The sequence below is a fragment of the Engraulis encrasicolus genome, unplaced genomic scaffold (genome assembly GCF_034702125.1).
Source record: "Engraulis encrasicolus isolate BLACKSEA-1 unplaced genomic scaffold, IST_EnEncr_1.0 scaffold_38_np1212, whole genome shotgun sequence".
NCBI lineage: Eukaryota > Metazoa > Chordata > Actinopteri > Clupeiformes > Engraulidae > Engraulis > Engraulis encrasicolus.
In genome coordinates this window covers 621,454-632,003 of record NW_026945687.1, presented here as the reverse complement: position 1 = coordinate 632,003, position 10,550 = coordinate 621,454, and the positions used below count along the sequence as shown (strand labels likewise).

The following is a 10,550-nucleotide window of genomic DNA, read 5'->3' as shown; positions in this document are numbered from 1 at the left end:
CACACACACACACACACACACACACACACACACACACACACACATAGCCTCAGAGTCACAGGAAACACTTCATTTCTCTCAGGAATAACAATGACCTGCCAGACCTGTTGGAGGACTCTCACGTGACTTTGACAGTCTATTACTACTACTACTACTACACACACACACACACAAGTAAACTTCCCCATGCTGTCACTCGCCTCCATTTTGTGTTGTGGAACTCAGCACTAACTATCTCTTCAAGTACAGCGGTAAGCCAGCGGGGCTGTTAAAACATCTTTTGAACTTGTCATCTATCAAAACGCTTCAAGCGGTAAGTAATCCAGTTTAACTTTTATCTCCTCTTTAAAATAACAGCTGGGAGTTACTTGGCCACCTCACCGACCCAAGACATATTTATTCGACCAGTTAAGACTCCACATTGTGGATGTGGAAAGACCAATATGCCAAACAGGTCACAAATCATTGTGAAGCAACTATAATGTTTTCTCAACGTGGGTAGTTGGTAGTTAGTGAGTAGTTGTCAGATATTGATGTTTGATCTATGGGTCTAAATTCCCATCAAGTGACTTTAATTCACTTGTGTTGTTGCCCACCATTACTGCCACCAGATTCAGTGTGTATTCATTCCAAAACAAGTGTTCCAGGGATGGAAATAAGCACCCGTCCACCTGCCAATTAAGGGTGAATTTGGCCTTTGTCAGGTGAAATATGTCAACCCACCCGAAATGTTTCTACAGGCGCCCGGGTTAATGCTGAATTATATCCAACGTCAAAGTTTTAAGCTAATTGGTAATGAAACAGTTACTGGCATCACAATAGCTGAATGTATGACCTCTGAAACAGAAGTATTGATCAGAAAATGATCTTGTCTTGGCATTACAATGTTTGGCACGGTTGAATATGAACTGGTAAAAATGGTGACTGGTAAAAATTGTGCGTGACTGGTAGATTTTAGAATTACAACATGCTACAACATGATTTTAGAGCTAAGGCTTAGGGTTTGGGTTGCGTTTGGGTGTGTTTACTTGAAAGAAAAATGCATGTGGGTGTGTGTTGACTTACTGTAATACTGTGCTACTTACAAAATGCATTTGGGTGTGTGTTGACTTAGTCCTGTGCTACTTCTAAAAAAGAACAAGCCTAACTACTTGGCATCTGTGCTACAGTATAGACTACTCCCTCTGCTTACTGCTCAGTGTAGGCTACTCCCTCTGCTTACTGCTCTGTGTAGGCTACTCCCTCTGCTTACTGCTCTGCTCTGTGTAGCTACTCCCTCTGCTTACTGCTCTGTGTAGGCTACTCCCTCTGCTTACTGCTCTGTGTAGGCTACTCCCTCTGCTTACTGCTGTAGGCTACTCCCTCTGCTCACTGCTGTACGCTACTCCCTCTGCTTACTGCTCAGTGTAGACTACTCCCTCTGCTTACTGCTGTAGGCTACTCCCTCTGCTTACTGCACTGTGTAGGCTACTCCCTCTGCTTACTGCTCTGTGTAGGCTACTCCCTCTGCTCTGTGTAGGCTACTCCCTCTGCTTACTGCTCTGTGTAGGCTACTCCCTCTGCTTACTGCTCAGTGTAGGCTACTCCCTCTGCTTACTGCTCTGTGTAGGCTACTCCCTCTGCTTACTGCTCTGTGTAGGCTACTCCCTCTGCTTACTGCTTTAGGCTACTCCCTCTGCTTACTGCTTTAGGCTACTCCCTCTGCTCACTGCTCAGTGTAGGCTACTCCCTCTGCTTACTCCTGTAGGCTACTCCCTCTGCTTACTGCTTTAGGCTACTCCCTCTGCTCACTGCTCAGTGTAGGCTACTCCCTCTGCTTATTGCTCAGTGTAGGCTACTCCCTCTGCTTACTGCTGTAGGCTACTCCCTCTGCTCTGTGTAGACTACTCCCTCTGCTTACTGCTCTGTGTAGGCTACTCCCTCTGCTTACTGCTGTAGGCTACTCCCTCTGCTTACTGCTCTGTGTAGGCTACTCCCTCTGCTTACTGCTCTGTGTAGGCTACTCCCTCTGCTTACTGCTGTAGGCTACTCCCTCTGCTTACTGCTCTGTGTAGGCTACTCCCTCTGCTTACTGCTGTAGGCTACTCCCTCTGCTTACTGCTCAGTGTAGGCTACTCCCTCTGCTTACTGCTGTAGGCTACTCCCTCTGCTTACTGCTGTAGGCTACTCCCTCTGCTCTGTGTAGGCTACTCCCTCTGCTTACTGCTCTGTATAGGCTACTCCCTCTGCTTACTGCTCAGTGTAGGCTACTCCCTCTGCTTACTGCTCTGTGTAGGCTACTCCCTCTGCTTACTGCTCTGTGTAGGCTACTCCCTCTGCTTACTGCTCAGTGTAGGCTACTCCCTCTGCTTACTGCTCAGTGTAGGCTACTCCCTCTGCTTACTGCTGTAGGCTACTCCCTCTGCTTACTGCTGTAGGCTACTCCCTCTGCTTACTGCTGTAGGCTACTCCCTCTGCTTACTGCTCTGTGTAGCTACTCCCTCTGCTCTGTGTAGGCTACTCCCTCTGCTTACTGCTCTGTATAGGCTACTCCCTCTGCTTACTGCTCTGTATAGGCTACTCCCTCTGCTCACTGCTGTAGGCTACTCCCTCTGCTCTGTGTAGGCTACTCCCTCTGCTTACTGCTCTGTGTAGGCTACTCCCTCTGCTTACTGCTCTGTGTAGGCTACTCCCTCTGCTTACTGCTCTGCTCTGTGTAGGCTACTCCCTCTGCTTACTGCTGTAGGCTACTCCCTCTGCTTACTGCTGTAGGCTACTCCCTCTGCTTACTGCTCTGTGTAGGCTACTCCCTCTGCTTACTGCTCTGTGTAGGCTACTCCCTCTGCTTACTGCTCTGTGTGGGCTACTCCCTCTGCTCACTGCTCTGCTCTGTGTAGGCTACTCCCTCTGCTTACTGCTGTAGGCTACACCCTCTGCTCACTGCTGTAGGCTACTCCCTCTGCTCTGTGTAGGCTACTCCCTCTGCTTACTGCTGTAGGCTACTCCCTCTGCTTACTGCTGTAGGCTACTCCCTCTGCTCTGTGTAGGCTACTCCCTCTGCTTACTGCTCTGTGTACGCTACTCCCTCTGCTTACTGCTGTAGGCTACTCCCTCTGCTCTGTGTAGGCTACTCCCTCTGCTTACTGCTCTGTGTAGGCTACTCCCTCTGCTTACTGCTGTAGGCTACTCCCTCTGCTCACTGCTGTAGGCTACTCCCTCTGCTTACTGCTGTAGGCTACTCCCTCTGCTTACTGCTCTGCTCTGTGTAGGCTACTCCCTCTGCTTACTGCTCTGCTCTGTGTAGGCTACTCCCTCTGCTTACTGCTCTGTGCAGCTACTCCCTCTGCTTACTGCTCTGTGTAGGCTACTCCCTCTGCTCACTGCTCTGTGTAGGCTACTCCCTCTGCTTACTGCTCAGTGTAGGCTACTCCCTCTGCTTACTGCTCAGTGTAGACTACTCCCTCTGCTTACTGCTCTGTGTAGCTACTCCCTCTGCTTACTGCTCTGCGCTGTGTAGGCTACTCCCTCTGCTTACTGCTGTAGGCTATTCCCACTGCTTACTGCTGTAGGCTACTCCCTCTGCTTACTGCTCTGCGCTGTGTAGGCTACTCCCTCTGCTTACTGCTCAGTGTAGGCTACTCCCTCTGCTTACTGCTGTAGGCTACTCCCTCTGCTTACTGCTCAGTGTAGGCTACTCCCTCTGCTTACTGCTCTGTGTAGGCTACTCCCTCTGCTTACTGCTGTAGGCTACTCCCTCTGCTTACTGCTGTAGGCTACTCCCTCTGCTTACTGCTGTAGGCTACTCCCTCTGCTTACTGCTGTAGGCTACTCCCTCTGCTTACTGCTCTGTGTAGGCTACTCCCTCTGCTTGCTGCTCTGTAGGCTACTCCCTCTGCTTACTGCTCAGTGTAGACTACTCCCTCTGCTTACTGCTCTGTGTAGCTACTCCCTCTGCTTACTGCTCTGCGCTGTGTAGGCTACTCCCTCTGCTTACTGCTGTAGGCTATTCCCACTGCTTACTGCTGTAGGCTACTCCCTCTGCTTACTGCTCTGCGCTGTGTAGGCTACTCCCTCTGCTTACTACTCTGTGTAGGCTACTCCCTCTGCTTACTGCTGTAGGCTACTCCCTCTGCTTACTGCTGTAGGCTACTCCCTCTGCTTACTGCTCAGTGTAGGCTACTCCCTCTGCTCTGCTGTAGGCTACTCCCTCTGCTTACTGCTCAGTGTAGGCTACTCCCTCTGCTTACTGCTCAGTGTAGGCTACTCCCTCTGCTTAGTGCTGTAGGCTACTCCCTCTGCTTACTGCTCTGTGTAGCTAATCCCTCTGCTTACTGCTCTGTGTAGGCTACTCCCTCTGCTTACTGCTCTGCTCTGTATAGGCTACTCCCTCTGCTTACTGCTCAGTGTAGGCTACTCCCTCTGTTTACTGCTGTAGGCTACTCCCTCTGCTTACTGCTGTAGGCTACTCCCTCTGCTTACTGCTGTAGGCTACTCCCTCTGCTTACTGCTGTAGGCTACTCCCTCTGCTCACTGCTGTAGGCTACTCCCTCTGTTCACTGCTCTGTGTAGGCTACTCCCTCTGCTTACTGCTCTGTGTAGGCTACTCCCTCTGGTTGTAGACTACTTCCTCTGCTTACTGCTCAGTGTAGGCTACTCCCTCTGGTTGTAGACTACTTCCTCTGCTTACAACTCTGTGTAGGCTACTCCCTCTGCTTACTGCTCTGTGTAGGCTACTCCCTCTGCTTACTGCTGTAGGCTACTCCCTCTGCTTACTGCTGTAGGCTACTCCCTCTGCTTACTGTTCTGTGTAGGCTACTCCCTCTGCTTACTGCTCTGTGTAGGCTACTCCCTCTGCTTACTGCTCTGTGTAGGCTACTCCCTCTGCTTACTGCTCAGTGTAGGCTACTCCCTCTGCTTACTGCTGTAGGCTACTCCCTCTGCTTACTGCTCTGTGTAGCTACTCCCTCTGCTTACTGCTGTAGGCTACTCCCTCTGCTTACTGCTGTAGGCTACTCCCTCTGCTTACTGCTCAGTGTAGGCTACTCCCTCTGCTTACTGCTGTAGGCTACTCCCTCTGCTTACTGCTGTAGGCTACTCCCTCTGCTTACTGCTCAGTGTAGGCTACTCCCTCTGCTTACTGCTCTGTGTAGGCTACTCCCTCTGCTCACTGCTGTAGGCTACTCCCTCTGCTCACTGCTGTAGGCTACTCCCTCTGCTTAATGCTCTGTGTAGGCTACTCCCTCTGCTTACTGCTCTGTGTAGGCTACTCCCTCTGCTTACTGCTCTGTGTAGGCTACTCCCTCTGCTCACTGCTGTAGGCTACTCCCTCTGCTCACTGCTGTAGGCTACTCCCTCTGCTTAATGCTCTGTGTAGGCTACTCCCTCTGCTTACTGCTCTGTGTAGGCTACTCCCTCTGCTCACTGCTGTAGGCTACTCCCTCTGCTTACTGCTCAGTGTAGGCTACTCCCTCTGCTTACTGCTGTAGGCTACTCCCTCTGCTTACTGCTGTAGGCTACTCCCTCTGCTCACTGCTGTAGGCTACTCCCTCTGCTTACTGCTCAATGTAGGCTACTCCCTCTGCTTACTGCTGTAGGCTACTCCCTCTGCTTACTGCTCTGTATGCTACTCCCTCTGCTTACTGCTCTGTGTAGACTACTCCCTCTGCTTACTGCTCTGCTCAGTGTAGGCTACTCCCTCTGCTTACTGCTCTGCTCAGTGTAGGCTACTCCCTCTGCTTACTGCTGTAGGCTACTCCCTCTGCTTACTGCTCTGTGTAGGCTACTCCCTCTGCTTACTGCTCTGTGTAGGCTACTCCCTCTGCTTACTGCTGTAGGCTACTCCCTCTGCTCTGTGTAGGCTACTCCCTCTGCTTACTGCTGTAGGCTACTCCCTCTGCTCACTGCTGTAGGCTACTCCCTCTGCTTACTGCTCTGTGTAGGCTACTCCCTCTGCTTACTGCTGTAGGCTACTCCCTCTGCTTACTGCTGTAGGCTACTCCCTCTGCTTACTGCTGTATGTTCATTTAGTTGATGTGGACATTCTTAATAGAACGGTACAAAGTCTTAGCTCCTCTACATCTGACTTAGATATTTTACCAACAGCCTTCTTCAAATCCATCTTAAATCTAATATCATCAGATGTACTTCAGATCATCAACACCTCACTACAAACAGGCATATTCCCAGGCTGTCTGAAAGAAGCAGTTGTGAAACCCTTACTGAAAAAGAACAACCTGGATGCACTGGTACTAAACAACTATAGGCCCATATCCAATCTACCATTCACGGGTAAAATAATAGAGAAAATTGTTTTTAACCAATTAACTGCTTTTCTAATGTCTAATAGCTATTTTGATAAGTTTCAATCAGGTTTCCGTGCCTACCACAGCACTGAAACAGCTCTTATTAAAGTTATGAATGACATAAGATTGAATTCTGATGCTGGCAAATCATCCGTCTTGGTACTTCTTGATTTGAGTGCTGCTTTCGATACAGTTAATCATTCTATACTACTACATAGACTGGAACACTGGGTTGGCTTTACGGGCATAGTGATCGACTGGTTAAAATCGTACTTACAACAAAGAAGTTTTTTTGTCGCCATTGGAAGACATACTTCATCACCAATGTCTCTGGATTGTGGGGTCCCCCAGGGCTCCATTCTGGGACCACTACTGTTCAATCTGTATATGTTGCCACTGGGACACATTATCGAGAATAACTCTATAAATTACCATAGCTATGCGGATGATACCCAGCTCTACTTATCTATGTCCCCAAATGACTATACCCCCCTTGAATCACTCTATCATTGCATGGACCAAATTAACAAATGGATGTCTCACAATTTCCTCCAGCTGAACACAGATAAAACTGAAGTAATTATATTTGGGAAAAGAGAGGAGAGACAAAAGATTGCTACTATCCTTGAAACGAAGGGACTGAAAGCAAGGGAAACAGTTAAAAATCTTGGGGTCCTCATTGACAGTGACCTAAACTTCAACAGTCACATGAAAGCTATTACTAAGTCTGCATTTTATCACATAAAAAACGTCTCTAAATTTAGGGGCCTGATGTCTAAACATGATCTGGAGAAGCTAATACATGCCTTTATTTCGAGTAAAGTTGATTACTGTAACAGTCTTTTTACTGGCCTCCCCAATAAAACCATTAAACAGCTTCAACTTGTACAAAACGCAGCTGCAAGGGTTCTTACAAAGACAAGGAAGTTCGACCACATTACTCCAATTTTAAGATCGCTGCATTGGCTCCCAGTAAGCTACAGAATTGATTTTAAGGCTATGCTACTTGTGTTTAAATCACTAAATGGAATGGGACCCACATATCTACTGGATATGTTTCAGCTGTATGCACCAACTAGGTCACTAAGGTCAACGGAGAAGAATTTGCTGGTGATTCCAAAAGTCAAAACAAAGTGTGGAGAGGCAGCCTTTAGCTTCTATGCTTCAAAGCTTTGGAACCAGCTTCCAGATGACATAAAAATGCACCCACTATTGATAGCTTTAAATCTAGACTCAAGACAAAGCTGTTCTCAGATGCTTTCCCCTAGCTTAAATTACTTATTCTTATTATTTTTATTTTTTATTTAATTTGTTTTATTTTATTTTATTTTATTATTATTTTTACCTTATGTTTTATCTTAATGTTTTTAAATGCTTTTTGACTCTAATTCATTTCCTTCTTTCTTCCCTGTTTCCTTTCATTTACATTTGTTAACTTTGTGAAGCACATTGAGTTGCACCTGTGTATGAAATGCGCTATATAAATAAACTTGCCTTGCCTTGCCTTGCCTTGCCTTGCCTGTAGGCTACTCCCTCTGCTTACTGTTCTGTGTAGGCTACTCCCTCTGCTTACTGCTGTAGGCTACTCCCTCTGCTTACTGCTCAGTGTAGGCTACTCCCTCTGCTTACTGCTCTGTGTAGGCTACTCCCTCTGCTTACTGCTCTGGGGTGCGTTTCCGCAATGTTAGCTTTGAACTACAGATGTACTTTGTAGTTATCTACTTACTTCAAGGCGTAATACGTGCATTTCTCGAAACCTTACTATTCCCACAGTAAGCCAAAAGTAGTGCGGCTACTTTCCTGAGTCCACACCGCTACTTACTTTCTTGGCATTGCAGTTCGTGACCAAAGAAGCAACAAGAGATAAGCATGATTGCTGAGTCATGATTCAGCTATTTCCTCCTAAATTCAGTGCGTGAAGTAGAAAACAATAGTGTACAACCACCACCAGCACATTTGATTGGATGTCACGACACCGTGACTCCGCTGTTTCCTCCACAACACACCTTGTAATTTCTTTGTGAAAAAACACGGCCATGGCATTACAATCTGACACCGTCCGCACCAATAATGCAGTATTATCTGCATGCCGATTGGATTTCGTTTCGTTCCGAGGTGTAATTTGTAAAATATTTGGACAATAAAGTTGTGCTTACTCCCAGAAAATCGTCTGTTAAAGTCTCAGATCCCTAAGAAATTTTCGCATGGATTTCATTCCATAGCCTAGTGGTATTCACGCTTGCATCCCAATGGGAAAACAGAGGCCACACTGGTTCGAATCCACATGGTTGCAGTGCCACAATTTGGGAAATATGTGGCAGAAATAGGTAATTTATGTTGTGCATTACCAACACACACGTGCAGCCAAGGGAAAATGTGTTACACTGTAGGGTCCAAAACACAAATTCACGAGTTGTTGTCAACATGCTGCACACTGATTTTGAACTCGCGTGGCTCGCGTCTTCCCATTGATAGGCAAGCGTAAATAACTGACATTTGCACCAAAAAAATGTAAGTACTTGACACCTAAGCCAGCGCATTTCTGGGAGTAACCAATACTTTCTCATCTAAATGTTTCACAAATTACACATCGAAATGAGGCGCTATTCAATCGGTATACAGCTAAAAGTATATTGTTAGTGTGGGATTCATCAGATTACAAGGATATGACGATTTTTTTTTTCGAACAAATGACATGACGTGAATTTGTGTTCTGAACACTCTCGCAGCTGTATCATCACTTTGAGTGCATGTCGATTGATTTTCATCGCTTTTTGCACCACAGGATTAAAAGATATTGACACATTTGTGGTCAAATATGTACTACAAGTTTAGCTAATGGGTGGAGTCACACTCTGAAGTAGACTAGCTGTGTGTTACTTGGGGTGGCTGAGGTGATGTCTGGACTCAATGGATCTACTCCAGCTGTACTTCAACTTCACTGTCGAGATACGGATAGGAGGCGCCTCACTTTCAAAGTCACCACTACTTCAGAGTGCACATTACTCCAAGCAGTATTTACTTTGTGTGCTAACATTCGAGACACAGGAGTTAGCAACTTTTATAGTATCTACTCTGCAAAGTTGCTAACCGACTAGCTACTTCCCCTTTGAGAAATCCACCCCTGTGTAGGCTACTCCCTCTGCTTACTGCTGTAGGCTAGGCTACTCCCTCTGCTTACTGCTCTGTGTAGGCTACTCCCTCTGCTTACTGCTGTAGGCTACTCCCTCTGCTTACTGCTCTGTGTAGACTACTCCCTCTGCTCTGTGTTGGCTACTCCCTCTGCTTACTGCTCTGTATAGGCTACTCCCTCTGCTTACTGCTGTAGGCTACTCCCTCTGCTTACTGCTCTGTATAGGCTACTCCCTCTGCTTACTGCTGTAGGCTACTCCCTCTGCTTACTGCTCTGTGTAGGCTACTCCCTCTGCTTACTGCTCTGTGTTGGCTACTCCCTCTGCTTACTGCTGTAGGCTACTCCCTCTGCTTACTGCTGTAGGCTACTCCCTCTGCTTACTGCTGTAGGCTACTCCCTCTGCTTACTGCTCTGTGTAGGCTACTCCCTCTGCTTACTGTTCTGCTCAGTGTAGGCTACTCCCTCTGCTTACTGCTGTAGGCTACTCCCTCTGCTTACTGCTCTGTAGACTACTCCCTCTGCTTACTGCTCTGTGTAGGCTACTCCCTCTGCTTACTGCTCTGTGTAGGCTACTCCCTCTGCTTACTGCTGTAGGCTACTTCCTCTGCTCTGTGTAGGCTACTCCCTCTGCTTACTGCTCTGTGTAGGCTACTCCCTCTGCTTACTGCTGTAGGCTACTCCCTCTGCTTACTGCTCTGTGTAGCTACTCCCTCTGTCGTGTGTGTGTGTGTGCGTGTGTGTGTGTGTGTGTGTGTGTGTGTGTGTGTGTGTGTGTGTGTGTGTGTGTGTGTGTGTGTGTGTGTGTGTGTTTGTGTGTTGGGTCGTGTGTCTGTGTCGCGTCCATGTGTGCGTTGTGTGTGTGTGTGTGTGTGTGTGTGTGTGTGTGTGTGTGTGTGTGTTTGTGTGTGTGTGTGTGTATGTGTGTGTGTGTGTGTGTGTGTCTGTGTGTGTGTGTGTGTGTGTGCGTGTGTGTGTGTGTGTGTGTGTGTGTGTGTTTGCCTGTGTGTGTGTGTGTGTGTGTGTGTGTGTGTGTGTGTCGTGACCACTTTGGTGTTATTCAGAAGTGCCTGGTGTGGTGTGTGCCATGATAGAGGTGTTCAGCTCAGTGTAGCATCAGATTACATCTTCTGATTGTT

At 47.5% G+C, this 10,550-nt stretch overlaps 1 protein-coding gene across 1 annotated transcript in view; it reads left to right on the top strand.

The window, feature by feature from the left end:
- The first annotated feature begins 228 nt into the window (after positions 1-228).
- LOC134443898 (NACHT, LRR and PYD domains-containing protein 3-like) overlaps positions 229-10,550 on the top strand; it is a 36,989-nt gene continuing 26,667 nt past the window's right edge. The window contains exon 1 of the mRNA XM_063193429.1: positions 229-313. The gene's annotated coding sequence lies outside the window, so the exon portion shown is untranslated. The remainder of the gene's footprint in view (positions 314-10,550) is intronic.